Raw genomic sequence first — 25,057 nt, forward strand, 5'->3', positions numbered from 1 at the left:
CTTATTTTCTAGATAGTTGAACTAGACCCTCAGGCAGAATCACACTCATTCACTAGGAAAACAGCATGGAAGGTTCTGAGCCTGAGACACACACACACACACACACACACACACAGAGAGAGAGAGAGAGAGAGAGAGAGAGACCTCTCAGAGAGCCAGAGTCAGGAGCTGTATCTTCTTTCCAACATGAGGAAAACTACAATTCCAGAAGAAATTGGCCCATTAAGACAAATAGGTACAAACACATCCGTGAAATAAGTTTGCTTTCTGGGGACACCAGATATCAGACGTATTTGGATTCAGTGTTCTCTTTGGATCATGGATTCCCCCACAGCCAAAGGAGCTGTGGAAACAGCTGCCACCCTGGTGCCTATAAAGGACATGGTACAGAGCAGGGGCTCCAGACACCTGAGAGGTCTGACTGGCCACAAAATGGGCCAGGATAAACAGTGAGAGAATCCACAGAGAGAAACCAATGTCGTGTGGCCATAGATCATCCCTGGAAAGGGTGGGTAGAAGAAGAAATGGAGACATGCGGAAAAAAATTATGACTACACAGGTCTCACTTGAGTTCACCTCCCGACAGGATGGAGATTAGATGGTGACTCATGTGAACTAAACTCACAAGAGATTAATGTATAAATCAAAATGAACGCTCATGCATTTAGAATGAAAATACCCCTTGCTAAGTAACCAGCGTACTGGAGACCAGTATTTAGAGTTCCCTCTTTCAGACACCAGAAAACCTGGAAGCTACATTATTTGCCACAGTGTTGTTTTGAAGAGTATGTAAAGTGGGAAATGGGGGGCCTTGAAGGATGGCTCCTAGAGGCCATAGAAAATCCTGAGAAACTGTACTCTTCCTGAAAGGGTTCAACTCTCTAGGGACCTGAATGCCCATTTCCTTCCCATTCAGTGTCTCAGTCCTCTGGATGTGTTAGATGAATGATGACAAATTTCAGTCCTTTGGCATCCTCCCTCTTCCAGCTTCATGCAGGATCGCTTGTTAAATGCAACAGACACCGTGCTAAACATTTTACAGATATCACCTCATTAATCAGCGCACAACCCCAGAGACATATCAATTATCTTCATTAAATTGATGAAGCTATGGATTCCCATAGAGGAGAAGCCGTTACAGAAAGTCATCTGAGGCTGGCAGGGATTGGAATTTAGATCTGTACCCCTGAGTTCATGGTCTTAAGCACCATGCTGTGGTCTCTTCAGGAAGGAATTCATTCATTTCATCAGGCCTGGCAAGGCCAGCCCGCCAAAGTCTCCCTTCCATTTTTATCCCTCGATCACTCAGCTGCCCATGTACAGTGTATCTTTCCAGTTTCTTCTCCAAATGGACGATTGTAAGCATGGCGTCTGGATTTTACTATTTTACCTCTCAAAGAAGAATCATATTTTTAAGATTTTGGAGGGAAATAATGAGGAATAATAAGGAAAATGTTGTCCTGAGTAACCAGCAACAATTTCATTCAATTCAAGGACACAGAAGCTGAAGGTAAGGGTGGTTTCCTGCAGCCAGCAAAGCCCATGGGGCAAGCTCCAAGCTCCCAAGTTTTGGAACACTTCACGCTTTTTGTGGCTGAGACCAAACAGGAAGCTTTCACTGGGTCCGATGAATTCTTCTTGGACAGGAATGACAGTATCTAACCGGGCAGAGCAGAGAGCTGCACAAGGACAGAGCATGCCTGTTTCTGGATCTAAGGAGCATACTGAATTGGATAAGAGTGAACTGTAACAATATTAACAACTGCGACAGGATTACATACTCCAGCCCTAGAGGGGGAGCGAGACATAAAGAGTGGGATCTTTCCTGGTCATAGTATTTCCCCTCTACAGACTCATAGCTTGGAACGACCTCCTCTCTGCCATGTCCAGTTATCACTCCATCATCAGATCTTCATCTTGCAAAAGACTTTATCTAATTCTTTTTTCCCCACCTCTTCATTAATTCAAAAATCATTACGCCTGGGTGGCTCAGTCGGTTAAGCGGCCGACTTCGGCTCAGGTCACGATCTCGCGGTCCGTGAGTTCGAGCCCCGCATCGGGCTCTGGGCTGACCGCTCAGAGCCTGGAGCCTGCTTCCTATTCTGTGTCTCCCTCTCTCTCTGACCCTCCCCGTTCATGCTCTGTCTCTCTCTGTCTCAAAATAAATTAAAAAAAAAAAAAAACCGTCAAAAATCATTGGCCTACCGTGTCCCTGATTCTAGGGAAACGTAAGCGAACAAACACGGACCTTACGGTCGGTCCACTGGTGTCACTTTCCTCAATCGCTTTGTTCTTTTGCTCCTTGTGGTTGTTTCAGGAGACTTCAAGTTAGTGGGAGAGATAAATGTGTTGTCCAGCCACCATATTTGCCAGAAGCCCGGTGGTGAGACCGAGGGTTTACTTTTCTGTCTTGGCTATCTCTGAGAGCACTTGGGAGTCGCATGATTACACATGTCAGCTTAACATCCCCAAACTAATTGGCTAAAAGTAAGACTTAATGAAACTTTAAAAGTTATTATTATGATTTATAAAAACTCTACCCAGTAGAGGGAGGATGTAATGCTCTCACCCTTCTCTTTATAAAGAAACTTCCCAACTTGACGGAGGATTTTCTCCTATTGATTTGATATTGGGGGGGTGGCTCCAAAATTTTCTCTCTCCTTTGTGAAGGAGCCTCACCGTTGCCTACAGACTAAAGTCTAAATGCCTCAGCAGGGTAGTCGAAGCCCTCCATGACTTGACTGCAAACATTTGAGCCAATCTCCCTGAAACAACCTTCCAAACATTCACAGCCACACCTCACTGCTCCTCCCACACCAAACATTGTACCACCTTTATTCCTGCTCATGCTGCTTCCTCGGCCTGAAATATCCTCCACTTCCTTACCCTATAAAACTCCACTTATCAGCTTGTTACTTCCTCTCTACAGCCTTCCATTATCCTTGTTCAGAACCAACAGTTCATTCCTATGCATGACTGTAACACATCTTCATACTTCTGCTTAATGCTTTTGTAATGTTTGTTTATTTATTTATTTATTTTATTTATTTATTTTTTTGAGAGAGAGAGAAGCAGAGAGAGAAAGAGACAGAGAGAACTGCAAGCAGGCTCCGCAATGTCAACACAGAGCCCGATGCGGGACTCAGACTCATGAACTGCAAGATCATGACCTGAGCGGAAATCAAGAGTCAGACACTTAACTAAATGAGCCATCCAGGAGCCCCAGTTTAATATTTGCTATCTTGGTCTGGCCCGTTGTTGACTGCTAACATCCATGTTTCATTCCATTGTTAGAAGCTCTTGAAGGCAGGTAGGAATTTAGGCACCAAATAAATGTTTGTTTTAATCTGTTTTTAAAAGAGGCAGACATTAGCTGTGGAAAATGAGCCAAGGATGAGCTCAAAGTTGGCAAATATAGGAAGTTTGTAGCGGAGAATTTCGCTCCCTCCGGTAAACAATAACACCAAATTGTACAACAAAATTGTGAGACCTCAGTAATTTGACAAATGTCCTCCTCAGCCTTGTCTGCCTGGTGAGAAGCCACCCTCCCATTGAAGCATCGTCTTTTCTGATGATAGCCCTGGGCAGAAGCAGCTATGTCCCTTTCACATTCCCAAAACGTTTCGTACCAGATTCCTTTTGGAAAAAAAAAAAAAATCACACTGTTTTGTAATGGTTTCCTTACCTGCTTGCCTCTCCCCCTACTAGACTATGACCTTTATTTATTTATTTATTTATTTTCAAATAGAATCTCACATGCACAGAATTAAATTAAGCAGAATCTTTGGTTCATCATTGAACTCTGCATGGTCCCTCCATGCTATCTTTTTAGTTAAGTGAAGTCCTGTGTGGCTGGTATGGTGCTAATTTCTGGGAATCCATAGAAAATAGTACACATTTCCTGTCCTCAAAGAACTTAAAGCTAATGTCTCTTCTTCTTTGTAACCCCACCACTTAGCCTAGTGCCTGGCACATGGTAAGTGCCTCTTCTGATGAATCTGTTACCCCTGTCTGATTACTGACTTTAGAGAGCCCCAAAATTAGTTTTTGGAATGCTTATTTTTTCCATCAACATGCTTCTGAGATTCTCATCTAGTCCCAAAGCCTTAAGTGTCGTCCTAAATACGTACTACCAGTCTCAATCCACATGCCAAACTCCAGACTTATCCATCCAACTCTCTCCATGAAATCTCTACCAGAGCATCTCATAGACAAGTCTCACACTTAACATATCCAAAACAGAATTCTTGATCCAACTCCCAGTCAGCCTGTCACCAAACCTGTATCTCCCTCAGTATTCTCCTTTTCTGTGAATTTACCCAGTTTCTTGGGGTGCCTGGGTGGCTCAGTCAGCTAAGCATCTGACTATAGCGGGCACCTGGGTGGCTCCGTCGGTTAAGCATCCGACTTTGGCTCAGGTCATGATCTCATGGTTCATGAGTTCGAGCCCTGCAATGGGCTCTGTGCTGAAAGCTCAGAGACTGGAGCCTGTTTAGGATTCTGTATCTCCCTCTGTCTCTGCCCCTCCCTCACATGTGCAGGGTTCTCTCTCTCTCTCTCTTTCTCTCTCTCTCTCTCAAAAATAAACAAATAAACATTAAAAAAATAATTTTAAAAAAAAGCATCTGACTTTTGATTTCAGCTCAGGTCATGATCTCACGGTTTGTGGGTTTGAGCCCCACATCAGGCTCTGCGTTGATAGCCTAGAGCCTGCTTGGGATTCTCTCTCACCCTCTCTCTCTCTCTTTGCCCCTTCCCAGCTCATACTCTCTCTCTCAAAATAAATAAACATTAAAACATTTTTAATTTACTCAGTTTCTTAAGCTACATTCCTTGCACTCATCCCTGACTCCTCTTTTTCTAATATCCTCACAGCTAATCCATCAGAAGTACTGTTGATTTCACCTGATTATATGCTTCTTTGTTTGTTCGTTGTCTGTCTCCCACCAGGAACAAGCTCAATGAGGGTAGAAATTTTGTTCATTTTGTTTACTACAGAATCCCTGGCATTTCACATATGACAGGGGCCCAATAAACATTTGTTGGATCAAATTTAAACAAATACTTGTGGAAGAAAGAACACATGAGTGCATGGTATCTCAAGCCTGCCCTCTAGACAAAGAATTTTAGAGACCAGCACTATGCTTTCATCCAGAGTGAGCCAAAAAGTTGTTTTCTGCTAATATTTTAGAACCAAGAAATCAGACGTGCAATTCTTCTTTAATAAGAAGAAAACTGAGTGAAAGCTGTTTTTAAATCCTTCCATCTTGTAAAGAAGTAAACTATGTCAGAAGTATTTTGCTCCGAAGAATGGAAGAAGTCATGAATGGCTAAAATGTCTCTGATTGAATATTCCGGTCGAATATTGGCTTCTGCTACAAAATAAAATACCACGTATCCCCATAAAACCGGACTTTATTTTTTTCCAGGAAAAAAGAGGGAGAGAAAAGCACAGAGGTTGGAACCACAGCATTACCTACATGTCTGTTGTTTCCTGTAATGAGAATCAATGCTAACAGTAATTCCGGGCCTTCTCCTGCGGGATTCGAAGCAAACTGGGGTCACGTGTGGTATGCAAAGGCTAAATTATAGCATTAAAACTGGTGCATTCCCAAATGTACCAGATGGAACACCTACCACAGTTCCTGGAATCTGTCCAGAGTATTTCAACTCCTGATCTAGGGAAGTGTTCCTGATAAATAAAGTCGGTCCCAGAAGCTGGACCGGAATAACATTTTCATGACCCTACAGTGTTTGTATGAGTTTACTGGGCACCCCACCTCACCAAGGAAGAAGATTGCAGCCCCTTTCCAGCGCTTGTAATCTTTCGAAAGGAATAGAAGAATCATAATTGCACATATAGATAACATTGCCATTTTAAGCCTCTATATGGAATCACATTGGAGACATTTATGGTCTCCCTCAGAGTGATTCAAGAGGCAGGTTTAACAATAAATGTCAACTCCTGTTACCTAGAGTGCCATACACGGATCACATGGTGAGGAGTCGAAAGGCAACACATTTCTGGAATAAAGTGAATTCTGCACTCAAATAGAAGGTTCCAAAACCCAGGGAAAAACCTAGGAGGTCAATGCGTTTGTTGGGCCCTGTTTTACGTTTCAGTCATACCTTGAAACGCAAAATGAGTAATTATCTGCACTTCTGGAGGCAAATAGAACTTGAACCAATTGAGTTTTCACCTCCCAGGGATATGGTTCCCTAGTGCCTGTGACTATGTCTGTTAGTCCAGGTCCTGGGAGGAGCAGACACCAAAGTGACATTAAACATGGTAAAGGAATTTTGTTAGAGAGAAAATAGGAAGGGACCCAGGGAGCCATCAGACCCCATGGCATGTCGAAGGCTTCCAAAGGCAGCAGAGAGGAAGGGAGTGCCCTAGACCACCAGGCGTTCTCAGGAAGGCTCAGGGGAACCATCAGGGAATCATCAAGCCAAAATCACAACAGTCCAGTATCTCCCAGGGCTCAATCTGCATTAGCATCCCTGCTAACATTAGTCGCCGGCTGGAAGCCACTTGCGGGACATGTGGCCTTAGCATAAATAGAGCAAAGGAACTCAGAGCCCAGCAGTTGGGGCTCTCGGTCAACTGCACTCCCTGGAGTTGAGCATTTGCAAGGGACATCCTCATCATTGCTCCATGAGAATTCTTATGATGCAGGGATAATACTAATGCAGGATAGTAAAGAGAGTATTTCCCAAGTTCACGACAAATGTTAATTTTCTCTTTCTGAGAAAGAAACTATAATTAGCTAATTAAGGAAAGCGCAAAAGAAACCATCTCGAACTTCTAGCTCTAAAACATCTCCGCTCCTGGTGCGCCTGAGTGGCCCAGTCAGTTAAGCGCCCAACTTTGACTCAGGTCATGATCTCGCAGTTCGAAAGTTCCAGCCCAGCGTGGGGCTCTGGTGCCGACAGCTCAGAGCCTGGAGCCTGCTTCAGATTCTGTGTCTCCTTCTCTCACTGCTCTTCCCCCACTCGTACTCTGTCGCTCTCTCTCTCTCTCTCTCAAAAATAAAATAAAAAACATTAAAAATTTAAAAAAACAAAAAGATCTGTGCTTCTTTCCAGAGGCAGCTCATCCCAGAGCACCAGATACAAGACTGTTAAACACCACACAACTTTTGAACTCTAGTCACCATCGTAAGCCTTGGAGCTGAATCTCCAAGCACAATACCTCCAAATCCTCGGGGACTTTCTGGATTAATCCATAAACTTTAACATTAGAAAGAACGAAATGTCACCTTATTTCTAAAGGCTGAAAGAACTTGTAAGGTTCTGGTTGTTTGCATCTCCCTGCCAATGAGAGACCACTGGGGCTCTGGAGAAGTGACAGGAAAAATGGGGAGAGGAATTCCCAAGAGTCTAGAAAGGGCTCTTTCAGAGTGGGATTCCCCAGACAAAGGAGGACAGAAGGGAAGGAAGCGACCTCCTGTTCCATAAGCCCAGGTAGTTTGCTCAACTTCTGGTAAGATGGCGGACTAGGGAGCAGAAGTCTACACGGCATCATTTTATTCCAAATGGGCACTTGAAGAAGAGAGAGCCGGGGGGAGACGGAGCACCTTTCAGTAGAGCAGAGTACTTGCCCTTTGATTTCCTAGGACAAGTTGTAAGAGGAAAGGGAACCGCCAGGTTCATCTAGGAGGGGCGTTAATGTGCCTCTGGGGGCCAGTTTCAAGCTGCCAAGCCTGACCAGCCTCAAGCCTAGGGGAGACCTAGGGAAGCTCAGAAACTGAGAAACTGAATGGAGGCCTAGTGCCAACTTTGGATTCCATTTCCCTGGACCCTTCTTCACCCACCTGGTTGGGAGGAAAAGCCTGGCTGGGAGCCTGAGTTTGGAGACAGAAGACATCACAGCGTCTCGGCAACCAATCCATGGCCAGGCTTTCCTTGTTCCTCCTCCTCGGGGGTCTGGGACCCCATCCCAAGGGCCAGCCCGTCTAGTGGCAATCTCCACGGTCGGCACCAAAGGGCTCTGGCCAGCAGAGCCAGGGAGGAACCTATAAATAGTAAACAAAACAGACTCGACGGTCGTCTAGGATGACAGCAAAGGATAAAAGAAGGCAAAGTGGTCCCCGCTCACAGGGGAGAGGAAGGATGGAGACGGCTAATACATCACCTGCTACTGCTGAAAGGTTTACAAAAATCCGGTTATATTTTTTAATCATCTTGCATTTTAGACCTTTAAAGTACAAATATGGATTTCAAACATATCAAGGGAACAAATTAACTTAGAAAAATGGTAATGCTTTCCAAGGTTGCACCTGCCATGAAATTGCTCCAAGTTTGCATTTTCCCCAGGTCTCTGGTGTGCCATTAGGCCAGATTGATTGTCCTCCTCCCCTGAACAGCTCCCCCATTAGAGGGTTATTGTATGGAAATTAATGGAAGGTTGGGAACATTTTTTTGCAGCTGCAGTAGTTGGAGTCAGTTTTGATTAAGCGATAGAAGCCCAGCAGACGGGGGAGATCTCTTTGCTTTAGCTGCCTCCTTTATTATCACTGAGTCAGGCTTAGCGTTCACCGTGGCTCCGTGTGTCGATGTTCTGTCGCCTTTTGGACAGTGCTGTGTACATCGACTCCTCTGTGTTTTCTAAATGGTTCCCCACTCGATTTCCCCGTCAGTATTCCGCTTTGATGTGAAACTTAAAGCCAGTCTGTTCTTTGCGCGTTTTCGAGTTCCCCGCCTCACCACCGTCCCTCTCCCCACCCCTACCCCATCACTGCCTTTTTGGGAGACACAAGAAGAAACTAGGAATATTCCCCACCCTCCACCCTTCTATTCTACCTATCCCTGAAGAGAGACTATTGAAGGGGCCTAAACCAGCAATCAGAGCCTCATGGCCTCAGGGGATTTCTAGGTGCAAATTAAGCCTTGGACAGGCTGCTCAGAGAGCTGACAAGCGAGAGCTGACAGTTTGCGTCTCCTCCGGTTCTGTCAGGAGCTTTCAAACATCCCAGAAAAACTGGGGCTCTGGCAGATTAGGAGTTGATCTGCTTGTCATGCAGGGTCAACGTCAGACTAAAGCAATGGAGGGCAACAAGACATGATGGACCAGAAAAGTAAAGGGCGAGGTGCAAATTGTCTGCAGAGGGGTGGGAGAGGGACCCAGCAGGGCGCGGGATGGCGTGACCTTCTCTAGGTCTTTTCTGTCTAAAAATGCAAAACCTCAGAGTCTGTGCCCCACTTTCTACATTCATGCAAGCCCTCATTCATTCTCTCTTGCCATGAGTGTCTACTGCGTATCCTTCTGTCAAGTGTCGTGGTAGGTGCTGAAGCTGGGAGAAAAAAAAACGGTAGACGAGGCTTGGAAAACACCCAGAACACCACTGTGGAGAAGGCAGATATGCAGGCGCAAAATTCCAGGAGAGTTTGTATAGCCCGGCGAAATGTTCTAGAAGAAATCCATTAAAAATGCCTTGGGAAGCATTGAGGTGGGGGCGCCTCGGGGGATGAGCCAGGCTGGGTGAGACAGGTAGTGTGACGGTCCGGGTGAGAGCCAGTGAGGTCTCTCGGGCATTTATCCAGCCGAAGGCCTGTGTCAGGGCTCCCACCTGTCAGGAATGCATCCTTAGGTCCTCTCAGAACGCACATGTCCAAGGATGTGTTGCTGTTGTTGTTGTTGTTGTTGTTTAAAAAAAGGATAACTCCGAAAATTGCCATCTAGTAGTTTAATAAGTTCCCTGACATACTGAATAACATCTCCTGCCTCTGGCAAGTGAGGACGGGGTCAACCTAAAATAGATATTTGCCAATGGTAGAGACTGGACGGCTGGCCCCCCGCTTGATGGATGGTTCCAGGACAGCCTCTGAGTGGGCTGCCCAGCCCACACCATTGACCTCATGAATCTTCTCCTTAATCCACGGAGAAAATTAGCTCCTGCCTCCGAAGAGTGCTGTCCGCCCGGAAGCTATCGTTCCTGTGTGGAACAAAAGCAGGCCTGGATTTTCTTCCCAGAATTTAGTCGCAGAGAAGCAGGGGACACTTGCGTTCCCCAAACCCGTCCCAGCCCCCACCCGTGCCCGGCACCACCCCCCCCCCACTCCTCTATCATCTTGCCCACGTCCAAGGCTCCCACCTCTCATGTTCCCCGTACCCGGGTTAAGCAGTCTGTTGTGAGAGCACCAGCTGTTATCATGAAGACGCAAAAGCCAATTGGCCATTACTATCTCAAATTCCTCCTGCTTAAATCAGTCTGGGGATTAACGTTGGACACCTCCAAAATGATATACTAGAAGCCAATTTCTCTTTCCCCCTTTGGGCAGCCACCTTCCACCTGGTCCAGTAATCCTCTAAGCTCATTTGGGAATCCAGCTCATCTCGGGCCCTTTAATAGCCTTAAAGGGACAAGCTGACTCCCTGGGGTTGGTAATGTATAATCCCGATAGCATCCTCTTGGAGGAAAAGGAGGGAGGCTCCGTCTAAGGGCTGCCTCCCGCTGAGAGCTTGGACTACAATTCCTGCCTCTCTCTCTCTCTTCTCTTTTTTTTTCTTTCTATCTATCCCTCCCACAAACAGTGAAATACAACGGTGGTAAAAAGTCTTGTGAGTGTCTAGCCCATTGTAAGTATTCTCATAGCATGGAGGTTGTGATTATTCTAGCTCCTGAAGCGCCTGGGGGTGCTTATCCTGTTTTTAGTTGCTCTAAAAGTAAACTGTTGCCTGCTGCTTTGAAAGCATGGGGTAATGTCAGCTCATGATCCCTCATCTACTGGAGAAGCTAGTTCCCATGGAGAAATCACTCTAATGACATCGGTTTGATAAAACGCTTCAGGATTGAAAACCCCCATCCCCATTCCCACTTTGAAAAGTTTACTTCGACAGTATCTTAGCCTAATAAAGGCATCGCGGGTTCGGGGTAGGCTGGTTTTCGGCTTGTAAGACTTCTAAAGGATAACCTCAAGTATGTTTTCAATCCGAGATGTCATTAACATGACTCACCTTTTTTTTTCAGGGCCCCCTCTGAGTGTGGCTCTGAAGAACAGGACTCAGGCATGTGTTTGGGGAGCTTTCCATTGATTCCCCAAAATAGATGATCTAAACAGCAAGCACAGACAGCTTATTTGACATCGGTGGTGACGTCGATAACAGGGACACAGATAGACCAGGCAATGAGCATGACTTGGTAGACTGCCAAGCTGACAAGGGACAGCAGTCACAAAGAAGATTCTACATCAGTAAAGCCCAGGCCCAGAGGCAGTGCCGGATCTGACCAGTAAGTAAGCAAAGCATTGAGTCCTTTCTTCTAAGACAGAATAATCTGGAGAGTTGTCTGTTTTTACCTAGGCACCCACTTCCACATACTTCCAGACTCAGTCAGACTTTGAGACACTAAGAATCATGAATTCTCATCTAAGATAAACCCCTTGAAGATTCCCAAGATGCACCTTAAAGGTAGAAGGGCATAGGCTTGTATGAAAATCCTCAGGGGGAAAAAAGCTATAGGCTTCCTAAAAAAAACCCCTCACATACATAGAATCTTCGCTTATAATAAGAGGCTCATGAGATCTCTAAAGCCTTAGGACACACAGCAGAATAGGAAGCCCCTAGTGTAATAAGTTCTGATGTTGCCCACCAGAGAAATGAATGTATCCCTTCATTCACTCAATGAAGTTATATTCAATGTCTATGAGCTACCTAGTCCTATATTAGATGATACGGGAGAATATAAAGGAGGGGGGAATCCTTTCTGCCCCCAATAAAGTGACAGTCAGGTGTGAGAATGGCAAGAGGAGATCCTGGCTGAATCTAAAAAGAAATTTCTGATGGGAGACTGATGCTTTTCCTTCCCCAGTGTTCATTTTCACAGGTTGATTCATGTGGGAATGGGGACCTTCTCTAGAGGGGAAAAACAAAACAAAACAAAACACCTTCACTTCTCAGTGTTGATGTCCAGAGAGGAATAGACTTTTCTGAAATTTGGGGATGAGTTTGAGGAAGAACCTAATGAAGGCCAAACCACAATGGAGGACTGTGGGATCTACCCCTAAAAGACATTCTAGGGGCGCCTGGGTGGCTCAGTCAGTTGAGCGCCCGACTTCAGCTCAGGTCATGATCTCACAGTACATGGGTTTGAGCCCCACGTCGGGCTCTGTGCTGACAACTCGGAGCCTGGAGCCTGCTTCCGATTCTGTGTCTCCCTCTCTCTCTGCCCCTCTCCTGCTCGTGCTCTGTCTCTCTCTGTCTCAAAAATAAATAAAAACATTTAAAAAAATTAAAAAAAAGAATATTGGCGATGCAGACACTCATGCAGCTGTGGCTAGGAAGAGAGTGAGGGCGGTGGCAGAGGAGGTATGCAGGAAGACTGGTTCACCTGCTCCGAGTTCCCCTGGGGCGAGAGAAATGGAAACAGATACTGCTGAAACCCAGCAACTTTGAGGGTGGAAAGTCTCAAGCTGGGTATCCATATTGGTACCATTTTGCTGGCCACACAGGCTGATGAGCTTTGCCCCTGTTCACATGAGAAGCACACAGCATCACGACTGCTGTTCAAAATATCTAACAACCCAAACAGTATGGGCATCAACCAGTAAAAACAAACACCAGCCGTAGGACTAGGGATAGGGGGTCCCTTACTGACCCAGGTGTAAGCCTAATAGCAAGATGACAAGGAGGTCTGAGAAGGTCCCAGAGTGGGGACCGGTACAGCCAGGATGATGGTGGGGGCAGTTTACTTAGGGATTCAGAGTAACGGTTATTTACACACCACCACAGAAGTCTTTCGATATCTTTTTTTTTTTTAAACGTTTATTTATTTTTGAGACAGAGAGAGACAGAGCATGAATGGGGGAGGGTCAGAGAGAGAGGGAGACACAGAATCTGAAACAGGCTCCAGGCTCTGAGCGGTCAGCACAGAGCCCGACGCGGGGCTCGAACTCACGGACCGCGAGATCATGACCTGAGCCGAAGTCGGACGCTTAACCGACTGAGCCACCCAGGCGCCCAGTAAGTCTTTCGATATCTTAACCACCTGTATAACCACACTGGAACATGCCAGCTAAATACCAACACTGGACGAACTTAACCAAGAATACAGGGCATATTTGATTAAGTGTCGCTTGAGAATCGAAAAGAGCTGAATGCATGGAAACAGTAGAACCGTGGTTACCAGGGGCTGGGGGCGGGAGCACTGGGGCGATGTTGCTCAAAGGGTATGAACTTGGACTTAGAAGATGAATAAGTTCTGGGCTTCTAATGCACAGCATTGTGATTATAGTTAACAACACTGCATTACATACTTGAAAGCTATCAGGAGACTAGACCCTAAATGTTCTCACCACAAAAAGGAGATGATACTTACCTGATGTGGTAGAGATACTAGCTAACGCTATGGGAGTAATCGTGTTGCAATATGTAATGGTGTCAAATCAAGGCATTTTACGCCTCACACTTATACAATGCTATATGTCAATTACATCTCAACTAAAAAGGGATAACAAAGGATTTTTAGGGGGTGCTGGAACTCTTTTGTATCCTGTGTATGATATAGTTACACAAGTCTATATATATGTCAAAATTCTTGGAACTGTACCCTGAAAGAAAAAAAGGTCAATTTTACTGTATGACCATTGAAAAAATAAAATAAAATTACCATCCTCCCCAAAAGAGTCACTTGAGAGGCCCAGGCAACACACGCTATAGGATCAAATCAGGAAGAGATGTCCCCACTGGCAGCAGAGGAAAAAGGCAGGCAGACTGGATGGCGGGAAGAAACTCACATTGGACTAAAAATCAGAGACGGGCTCTGGTTCCAAACCAGCCCCTTACCTAAGCCCTGCGACTTAGACATCCCCGTCAAATGCAAGAAGGTACCTAGGGAAGAAGTACCTTGGCGAAGTAGACACGGACCTGGCCGTGAAGGTTGTAAGTGCCAGGCTAAAAAGTGTAAACTTCAGAGCCACGCTATGGAGTCAGTGTCGCCCAGGGGTGTGGGATAAGAATGACAGAGAGAAGAAAGGCTTCAAGTTTCTCAGCAACATATTTCCTGAGCAGGTGTTTGGCTGGAGATCTGAGTGTTGTGATTGTCATGTGGCCAACAAGAAAATGTCAACAGCAACATTTAATAGCTTTTGGTAGAAGTAATATAAGAAATCCAGGCAGAAGGAGAAATAGCTGTGGCTTGAGTCCTGTCCAACTGACTGCCACCTGCCATTAGGCAGAAAAGGGAAACAAGGATGAAAAAAATAACAAGGCATCAGAGGAATACAAATCAAAGAGATGGCAATCGATGGGCTCGTCTGTAGCCCGAGATATGAACAGAGAGCAAGAGGGGGAAAAGAGTGGCCACATTCCCACAAAGCTACTGCTGCCCCAGCTCGAAAGACTGCTGGGTGCATGATCACCACCCGTGTCAGTGATGGAACCAAGCAGGAAGTGGCAAAGCGTATTTAGTGCCCTGGACCGTGCCTCCTCGTCGCCATAGGCTGAGAGGAAGACACGTGATGTAAATAACACTGTGTGAATGACAATGACTAGGAAGTGACAGGTCCACATAGCTCTTGTCTGTGAAGCTTGACCGCTGGTGGCCTCCTGATGGGAATGGCCCCTTCAAAGGGCTCATCCTTCCAGAAGCCTGCTCCAGCACTTACATCCGACAGCATCTCTCTTCTGTGCACTTCATCTGAAGACTGCATTCTGACATGTCTTATCTGAATACCGTCTTGTATTGTTATTCAGTTTGGCTCCTCGTGCTGGCTTAATTGCTCTACTAAACTCTAAGTTCCACAGTGACATTGGCTGTGACTTTTTTGTTGGTGGTGTTTTTGTGTTTAATGACACACAACGCTTTGTATTCTGCTGGGTACATAAACAGGAGATATTCAGTAGACAGTTATTGAAATCCATTTAAATAAAATCATAGATTCTGTAAGCACTTACTGAATGCACACCATGACCCAGATGCTGGATCAAAGCAAAGGAGAAAGGGGAGGTTCTAGCACATAGTAGCTGCTCAGTAAGGATATGCTCTGACCCTGGGAAGTTCAGGGTGCCAGGAAGGTATGTGAGGCTTCCTAGCCAAGATATCCAGAGAGAGACGAAGCATCAGAAGGCAGCAGGTTTTCAAGTTGCCAACGTGAGATGTGTTACCCCAAGAAGTAGTGAAGCCTGAAACCTACCAGGGAAGCATTCAGAACCACATCAGTAGAATAAACCGTCCACCATACCAGCTCCAAACCCATTTTGCTTTACATCTCTGACTTCCTCCAGTCTGCCAAAAGTCTCCAGAGAGGTTCGGGAAAATACTACATCTGTAAAACAAGGGGAAGATGCTATGAGAAAAGAAATAATAAGAAAACTATCGGAGGGAATGCCTGGCTGGCTCAGTCGGTAGAGCATGTGACTTTTGATCTCAGGGTAGTGAGTGCAAGTCCCATGTTGAGCACGGAGCCTACCTGAAAAGAGACGAGTAGAGGAGGGAAGGGAGGGGAGGGGAGGGAAAGGAAGAGAAGAGAAGGGAAGGGAAGGGAAGGGAAGGGAAGGGAAGAGAAGAGAAGAGAAGAGGAAACTGTTGGAAATGAAGGGTGTGGGGGGGCAGCCTTAAAAAATGGAAAAATGGAAAAAATGGAAAGGATAAGAGACATAGGCATTCAGTTCAGTCCAGGAGATCCAGCATTGAGTAAGAGGAGTTCCAGAAACTTAGATCTGAAAAACAGAGGAGAGGAGATTGTCAAATGAGTAACAGTCGATTTCCCAGAAAGGAGCAGACACATTAATTTCAAAGTTTAAGTGCTAACAAAATCCTAAGCAGTTTAAAGTGAAAAATAAAGACCCATACCTCCACAGACCTTTTTGAAATTTCAGAACACTAAGGCAAAGGAGAAAAACCTTCTAAAAAGGATGGGGGAGCAAAATAAAACAGAAAAAATGATAGAACAACAAGAATCAGACTGACATCAAACTTCTCATCAATAACACTGAATGCTAGAAAGACAATCGAGCAATGTCTAAAATACCCATTTTATTTCACTTTCACACAAAACCTGTGAGACACTTCTTGCCACCTCTGATCTTTCCTTCCACATGGAGACAACTCTGTGTGCATAACACTCCTAAACTCTCTCCACCCACCTCACAGAGAAAGAGCGACTTAATCTGATTTGTGGGTTTGGGAGAAGGAATTAGACATATAATCTAGCTCCTTCTTCTGCTTCCCTTTTCTGTGGAACAAGCTTCTCACAGGAAGCATAATTCCACCCTGCCCCTATAGACTATAACACACTGGGATCTGGTCCTCATGGATAAAGTGGCTTAGCTCTATGGTTCAGCATTTGGAAGCCGGCTCGCTCGCAGATACATTGTATTTCATCTCATAGAAGACGCCATCAAGTGGAAGGCTGACCCGTTCTTTCATGTACCACAAAGAAAGTAAAAGACTAATAATTAAGCAATGCAATCCTTTCTATCACTTTGATTTTTTTAATACCTGTTGAATGAGACTGTTTCTTTTAGACATATTTTAGTGTTTGTGAGCTATCACTCTTCTGCATGCATAAAAAGGAAAATAAGTTGGTCATCATTTTTCTAAAAAATTTACAGAGCCTGTTTTCTTGGTTTGTTTGTTTTGGTTTGTTTTGTTTTTTATTTTTTTATTTTTTTTCAATATATGAAATTTATTGTCAAATTGGTTTCCATACAACACCCAGTGCTCATCCCAACAGGTGCCCTCCTCAATACCCATCACCCACCCTCCCCTCCCTCCCAACCCCCCCATCAACCCTCAGTTTGTTCTCAGTCTTTAAGAGTCTCTTATGCTTTGGCTCTCTCCCACTCTAACCTCTTTTTTTTTTTTCATCCCCTCCCCCATGGGTTTCTGTTAAGTTTCTCAGGATCCACATAAGAGCCTGGTTTTTTTTTTTAAGTGTATTTATTTTGAGAGAGAGAGCAAGCACACGTTTACAAGCGGGGGAGGGGCAGAGAGAGAGAGGAAGAGACAGGATCCCAAGCAGGCTCTGAGCTGTCAGCACAGAGCCAGACACAGGGCTCCATCCCCTGAACCAGGAGATCATGGCCTGAGGGAAAACCAAGAGTCAGCTGTTTGACTGACTGAACCACCCAGGCTCCCACCCCCAGAGTCTAACACGTTTTGACCCAGAGTCATCTACATCTTTAATTCGTAGTTTTACCTTTTCCTTTTTGCCGGCAAGATGTCGTACAGGACTCAAAGCGCTCTGTGATTTGCTTCTACAGACATCCATTCTGCCGATGGTAAGGCTGGCACTTTACCCTTTCGAAGGCGTCAGTAGAAAGTTTTTAGGCAACAACCAGGACTTATGTTCCTTCTGTAAATGATCTTCAGTAGTTTATTCACAGAAACATCCAGAGGTTCAGTGGCCTGGTCTTGCCCGCAAGAGTAACTCAAGTTCGCGTGTGTACAGGTACCGATAATGTCATGACGGCCACCTGGCCAGAAGCAATGGTAAGATGCCGTTGATTGCGAAATGCACCTTCAGTCCCAAGATGTTCAATGTGAGGGGCCCCTGGGTGGCTCCGTCGGTGAAGCGTCCGACTTCGGCTCAGGTCATGATCTCGTGGTTGGTGAGTTCAACCCCCCACGATGGGCTCTGCGCTGACAGCTCAGAGTCCGAATCCTGCTTTGGATTCTGTGTCTCCCTCTCTCTCTGCCCCTCCCCACCCCCGCTCACACTCTGTCTCTCTCTCTCAAAAATATATAAACATTCAAAAATAATTTTAAGAAGAAAGAAACAAGGATGTTCCATGTGAACAGAAAGGACATCCTACAGTCAATAAAATATAGTAACAACCATTTTCTTTAGTAGCAGCTTAATCACTAAAAACGTGGATGCTTAGTTTCTCATCTGCTTTATTATTTTGTCATATATCCCAATGTATCCAAAACTTGGATGGAAAGGAGGACCACCATTTATTAGGTCCCTTCAAATCCCCATAGTGAGTACTTTTATTACTCCCATTTTGCAAATTAGAACACGGGGCTCAGCAAAGTGGAGTCACTGGTCCAAGAATTCACAACTCAGGGGCAGAATCAGACCGACGCCTGTGCGCGAGTTGACAGCAATAACTACCCTGCAAGTTGGCTTTTGTAGACTACCTGATGAAAAGAGTTTCAAAGGATAGATAGGAACTGACTTGTGAAAAGGCTCCAGAATAGAAAGGCTCACACCAGAATAGAAAGGCTCAAAGACGTGAGACAGCGTGGCCCTTTCGGGAACCTCTAGGGATTTCCTCAGGGCCGGAGGGCATGAGGCGAAGGGAAGGGGTGGGGGTGAAGAGCTGACATTGCCCTTTCAAAGGATGGTGAGCGGTTTTGTGAAATGGTTCCTTTTTTTGTTTTTGTTTGTGTTTTCCCAACTTCAGCACTGTTGCCCTGGGAAGCCTTTCTCTCTCTTGGAGTCCGGATGAGGCGTCCCTGCTATTTGCTCCCATGGAAACTTGTATTTCTTCTATCTGAGAACTGATCACACTTCATTATAATTACTGATCCAACTCTCTCTATCCCTAGCTATAAATAAGCACTGTGAGCAGAACTCTATTCCCAGAAGTCAGCACGGAGCCTGGCACAGAGTAGGTGCCCCCAAACCGTTCGATATAAATACACAACTCAGTGAGAGGTAGACCTCCCATCCTCATCCTGGTTAGGGCCCCTGGAGTGGAATACCAGAGAAGTCCGGGGCCGGGCACTTTCGGAGACTTGTCAGAGCTTGACGGTAGAGCGACTGTCAGAGGGCGAATCCTGCTCCATTCACTTGAATGGGCTGGGGGGAATATCTCCGTTTTGAACGTGTGGGCCTGAGCGCAAACCCAGTGGGTCCTATCAAGATTCAAGATCAATACTCATAAGCCATCCACAGGCTACATGCATAAGGCCTGCTCGCTGCGTAATTTCGCGTCCCCAACCCACAAAACGTTTGCGATTCCCAGCACATTTTTGCAAACCGTTTGATTTCACCTGGAACAGATTGCCATCAGGAGGAACATTTTCCAGGTGGGGAGTTCCCCTCTGTCTCACCCTTGGCAGCCCTTCATGACATTCCCTGGCACGTATCTGCATCCTTATGCTGTGAACCTTTTCCCTCTAACCTCTTTCCTGGGCTAATGGAGCCCTTTTCAGCAGCAAATCATTCCTTGTGCCTGTAATACATCTTTTCGTCCCCGGATTTGCTCCACGGGTATAATTGGCTGCAGCTACCTCCCCTCTGTCCATAACACCATAGATCATACCAGCAGAGACGGATCCCTGGTGAACCAGAACATGCTTATGACTTCAGGAAGGCATTAAGATATGCATATTTTATTTTAACATCCTTTGGGTATAGACAGGGCAGCCAAGGCTTGTGTCTTCCTAAACAACTTGCCTGGCTAAATAGTCAACGGCTAAAATAATGCATTGTACACGTTACGTCTAGTAAAAACGGAAGGCCACTTCTAGGGCCAGACGAGGCCAAAATCTTCCCTTCCTATGACCCCCTTCTTTGAGTGATGGATGAAGTCTGTGCTTCTGCTGCAGAACATGAACTCAATTAAAATAGATCCTATACATTGCTGCCAGAATCACTTTTGAGTGTTCCCATCCTATAAACATATCATATTATAATATAAATGTGGAACCTGCTCACTTTATTGTCTCAGTCCCTTCACAGTTCATTGATTAACCAGATGCCAAGCATACATCCCTTTTACTATGCATGTGTATGTGTGTGTGTGTGTGTGTGTGTGTGTGTGTTTTATCGTGGAGGATGCATTATCAATCCCATCCAAAGTTCCTCACTAAGGTTTTTCCTATCAATTGTTTCCTTATGGTTCACAGCATATGGACAGTTTATTCTCTCATCAATCCTCAATGGGCCATTCGTGTCCTTGATAATAATAACAGCATCAATGGATGCGTTCCCGTTTCAGGATATACCATTATCTTGAGCTAATTTAATTAAGCTGCACTACAGCATTGTATCGTGGCTTCCTATTGTCCATCATGCTGTTCTCCCACACCCCAAATAAATGTGTTCCCGAGCCAATGAGGCTCATTTTTTCTCCTTTGAGAGGCATAGGGAGTCCTTGGGTGAGAGGTCAAGGACAACAGGGTGAACAGGAAGGGGGCGGCAAGGGGGACACAGGAAAAGACTATGAAAAAGAATAAAGATTACTCTCATCAGTTTGCCTTGGTGGCTCAGTCAGTTAAGTGTCCAGCTCTTGGTTTCTGCTCAGGTCATGATCTCATGGTCTGTGAGTTTGAGCCCCGAGTCGGGCTCTGCGCTGACAATTTGGAGCCTACTTGGGATTCTCTCTCTCTCTCTCTCTCTCTCTCTCTCTCCCTCTCTGCTCCTCCCCCACTCATGTGCGTGCCCATGCGATGTCTCTCTCTCTCTCCCCACCCCACCCCCATCTCTCTCTCTCAAAATAAATAAATAAACTTTAATTACACTTCTTTATTTTTGAGAGACAGAGTGAGACAGAGCGTGAGCAGGGGAGGGGCAGAGAGAGAAGGAGACACAGAATCCCAAGCAGGCTCCAGGTTCAGAATCCCAAGCAGGCTCCAGGTTCCAAGCTGTCAGCACAGAGCCTGACACGGGGCTGGAACCCACGAACCGTGAGATCATGACCTGAGCCGAGGTTGGCTGCTTAAGCGACTGAGCCACCCAGGCGCCGCAATAAATACATAAACCTTAAAAACAGATTGCTCTCGTCAAGAGTTCCATGGTCCAATAGAATGAGCATCAACAGCTCTGACATCTACCAGCTTTCTGACGTTGGAAAATTTTACTTCTTTCACATCTACGAAAGAGACACGAGGCACTTTGTATGACTCTTTAGAAAAATTAATCAAATAAGGTATGTCTCCCTAGCGCATGATTGGTATTTCATTAATATTAGGTCCTTTCATTTCTTCCTGTTTCTTAACTCGAGTTTCTGCAGTGGATGCTGTTAATACCCATCGCAGGTGTGCGCTGTTCTAACAAAAGGTGTGTTTCTAAATAAAGGGTGTAAATTAGGTTGGAGAAATGAGGCATATTTTAAATGCAGTGGAGGGTGCGTTGTTTAAAATTCTCCTGTGCCGCAATTTTTTTTTTTTTTTTCTGGAGCCAAATCATCCCCCTCCGCATAACAAGTGTCCATAAAGCGGTCGATTGCTGTGTAGGATCATTTCTCTGGCTGAGTTACAGCCCTCCTCTTCTATGTGGTCATTGACATAATAATAACGTCACCGAATAACACTTACTGAGAGCTTACTATGTATGCCGCACTAGATCTTTATACGTACTCCTCACATCCTCTATGAAATTGATATCACGTTATGCCCCTCTCACAGATGAGCACGTTGAGACATAGAAAGGTCATACAACACGTTCAAGGTCACGCAGCGAGGGCCAGGCCTAGATTTAAACACAGGCCGTTGGGGTCTTCCGAGTCAATTCAGGGGAGAGGCTCACTCTCATGGGAACCAAGGAGATGAAAAGTCTTCCTGCCCTAATCCAAGACTTCTTAAAGACCTACACCGTACTCTCAACATTTCCTTTAAAACTGCCTTTGCCACTGGTGCCAGAGATGAACTCTGCCACCTGGTTCCTCATCCTGCCAGAGGGGCAAGATAGACGGCATTCACCTTAAAATTGTGCAATTGTTTGGACTCTTCCCAAAGACTCAAAATCTCGCTTTCTCCATCCACACACAGACTTACGCTGGCTGGGACCCTGGTTATGCATCAGACTTGGACACCTAGAGAAGGAGAATGGGAAACACTGATGGGCCCAGGGTGGAACATAAGAGGTTAGGGTATAAATCGTCTGATCAATTCCATCAACTAAGATCGAGGAAGTTGGGACTCTGAATATCTAGTTCTGTGCCAAACCTCATGCTGGGTATTTTTTAACAGGACTGAGTAAAAGAGGTGCTTGCATGCAAAATTTGAGGAAGCTCTTCATTCCAGGCTTGTGTCAGTGCCAACCCTGGTTGTCATATTCTCATTTCACTGAACTATCATGAAAACCTTCATAGGGCAGTGTTAATAGCTCAACATACTGGCATTCCAACTAGAAAGAGAGAGAAGAACCCAGCTCCAAAGCCAACGTATCTTATCAACCGTGTACTTAGAAATTTATCTTTTTAGGTTCACCTCTATGTTACTCCAAATTTAACCCCCTTAAAAAGTAAACGATTCTTAGCTTTCTAAACTCATTTACTCCAGGATCCATCTAAACAGTAAAAATAGCTCTACTATGCCTGTCATTCAAAGTGACTCATCCCAACTCTCCACTTCATTGGAGAGATGGGCTTATTTTCAAAGAGGAAAATGCAATAAGAACAGGTAAGAGGAGCATGGGCCTGATGAGTTGCAAAGGTTTACTAGGTTGCACAGCATTATAAATGCTTAGAGAACCCAACTTAGTGTTAGGAGTCCCTACCTTCAAAACAGCTTTAACCCAAGCTGGCATCATTCTCCAATCTTGAAAAAAACCTTCCTATCACTCTACCTTTCTACTTTTGATGATCCCTTAAAAAATCAGTTCAATTCCCTGCAAAAAGTGGATGTATTTTATTTTATCCAAATGGTTTTGAACAAGAAGGCATTATCCATACATTCCTGAAGATCCCAGTGGTTGGAATCATGCCTCATGTGACTGGCACCTCTTTTCTCTCTGAAGAAGCTCAGGGCTCACTTCAACGTAAGCTCTAGTCAGGTGTCGTTTTCAGTGACAAGCTCTGTGTTTTGGACAGTGGCAGTTCTCGTGATGATTGTTCTCCTTATCACTTTCAACAGCCTGGTTAGCGCTTCTCCCCAGGACCATAGAAGTTCACCATGCCCAATGACCTGAGCTGGCCGGGGTTGAAAGCCTAGCTCTACACAGCTTGAAATTCACATTACGTGGTCCTCAGCAGGCAGGACCAGAGCTTAGGGGGCATAAGTGAAAAAAGAAAAAGCAGTGTTTTTCTTGAGGCAGGTTGGAGAGAGAACATGAAAGGCAAGGAGGATCTGACATGAAAGAAAGCTCCTGCTCTGCAGAGGCCACTGTTGTGGGAGTGCCACCGGGGTGCCTTCCACTCAGACTCTTTCGAATGGGGACAGTGGTCCAGTTGGCCTGGTCATCAACGTAAGACACTGCCATCGGAAGTGGGCCACTGTCTGAACCAGCTTGGGAAAATGTTAGCAAATGGACAGTAGCTGCCATGTCCTGCTTAATAACCTGTGTACTCTCATGACAAACCTAGTTATGAAAAGCCATCAAGAAAAGAGGCCATCCCTAAGTGTAGACACATATTCCTTGGCCAGGTCTCCTGATGTAAAATATGTTGAAAGACATATTAGGTCTCTAGCTCTAAGAAATCGGGTCTTAGATGGTCTACCAGTAGATTTTTGATCCCTCTGAGGTCTTTCCAGAATCCGGAAATGTGAGACTTTCAGGGTTAAAATACAGGTACTTCTTGGCTGGCTAGAACCCAACACGCTTCTTGTGAATAGTGTTAATCCAGGACCAGGAATGTTGGGTCAACCCAGCCTACCTACCCCATTCACGAGGCAAGCCTTGGTGCCCTCTAGATGAGAAGAATGGGCAACACAACAATATTTATTACTCATCCTTTTCCTGTCCCTTTGAAACATGCCTGGCATTGCCTTGCAGATGGCTTGGGAATGAATCAAATAACTGCCAAGGGACCCTGCATTCAGCCTTAGGTATTCATCTGGGAGAACAGGAGGCAGCCACCTGTATCCGTGGCCTCTTGGCACCAACTGAACTAAATACCTTGGCTCCCGTTTGAAGTCGTTAGCCAAGACGGCAGCTCAGCTTGGACCTGGCTGTTAGTACTTGCAACATGACTTCCCAAGTAACACTTATCCACTGGCCTCACATACTGTAACTAAAGATAAGGATGAGCTGCGTATTACCAGACAGACCTAAATCTCATACGGCCCAGCCTGACGGAGGAAGAGACATTTACTGAGCAACTACTACGTGTTAGTTCTGGATTAGGAGCTATGTATCCGCCATGGTCTGTAGCTTTGAAGATCTTGCTGCTTAACTGGGAAACAAGACATACGATGCACATAATCACTGTTCACAATACAAGCAAGGATATATTTAAATGCTAAGTCGAGGGGCGCCTGGGTGGCTCAGTCAGTTAAGCATCCAACTTCGGCTCAGGGCATGATCTCACGGTTCATGGGTTTGAGCCCCCGCATCAGGCTCTGTGCTGACAGCTCAGAGCCTGGAGCCTGCTTCAGATTCTGTGTCTCCCTCTCTCTCTCTCTCTGCCCCTCCCCCACTGTGTTCTGTCTCTCTCTCTCTCTCTCTCTCTCTCTGAAAAATAAATAAATGTTTAAAAAAGTTAAATTGTGAGGTAAAGGCTGGATGCTTTAGAAATGTTGAATGAGAAAGGCAGTAATAGCTAGAGAACTCTAAGAAAATGCCTCAGTTTGTTAGGGCTGTTCTAACAAAGTAGCAGAAATTAGGGGCTTCAATAACAGAAATTTATTATCTCACAGTTCCAGAGGTTAAAAGTCCCAAATCTAGGTGTTGGCAGGTTCTCCGTGAGGAGAATCTGTTCCATCTTCCCTAGCTTCTGGGGGCTTGCTGGCGTCTTTGACATTACTTGGCTTAGAGACACATCGCCCTAATCCCTGCTTTCATGTTCACGTGGCATTCTCCTCATGTGCACATCTGTCTCCCGTTTCTTCTTCTCACGAGAACAGGTGTCTTACTGGATTAGGGTCCGCTCTAATGATCTCCTCTCGACTTGATCCTCTGCAAAGAACCATTTCCAAATAAGATCATATCTACAGGTATCAGGGGTGAGGACTTGAACATCTTTTAGAGGGGTACAATTCAACACATAACAGGAAGATGTCCGGTGAATGTGAAACCTGAGATGTACGCTGAAAGATACAAAGGATCCGTACACGTGGAGATCAAGAGAAAGCCGTCTGCCTTCTGGATAGGAAATGGCATTTTTAAAAAGGACATGAAGTGTAGAATGACCAAAAGCATGTGTGCGGTACAGAGAAGCCAGCCCGTTAAAAAGGACGTCCTTGAAAATCAAGTCGAATAGAGAGTGTGGGTCTATGATGGAGGG

General features: G+C 45.4%; 1 long non-coding RNA gene across 1 annotated transcript in view; it reads left to right on the top strand.

The window, feature by feature from the left end:
- LOC147572585 (uncharacterized) overlaps positions 1 to 24,274 on the top strand; it is a 419,567-nt gene extending 395,293 nt beyond the window's left edge. Inside the window, exon 2 of the long non-coding RNA XR_015245987.1 lies at positions 24,186 to 24,274. This is a non-coding gene — a long non-coding RNA (uncharacterized LOC147572585). The remainder of the gene's footprint in view (positions 1 to 24,185) is intronic.
- The last annotated feature ends 783 nt before the right edge of the window (positions 24,275 to 25,057 follow it).

Source organism: Puma concolor, chromosome E4 (genome assembly GCF_028749965.1).
Source record: "Puma concolor isolate L17-30 chromosome E4, mPumCon1.1.hap2, whole genome shotgun sequence".
Taxonomy (NCBI): domain Eukaryota; kingdom Metazoa; phylum Chordata; class Mammalia; order Carnivora; family Felidae; genus Puma; species Puma concolor.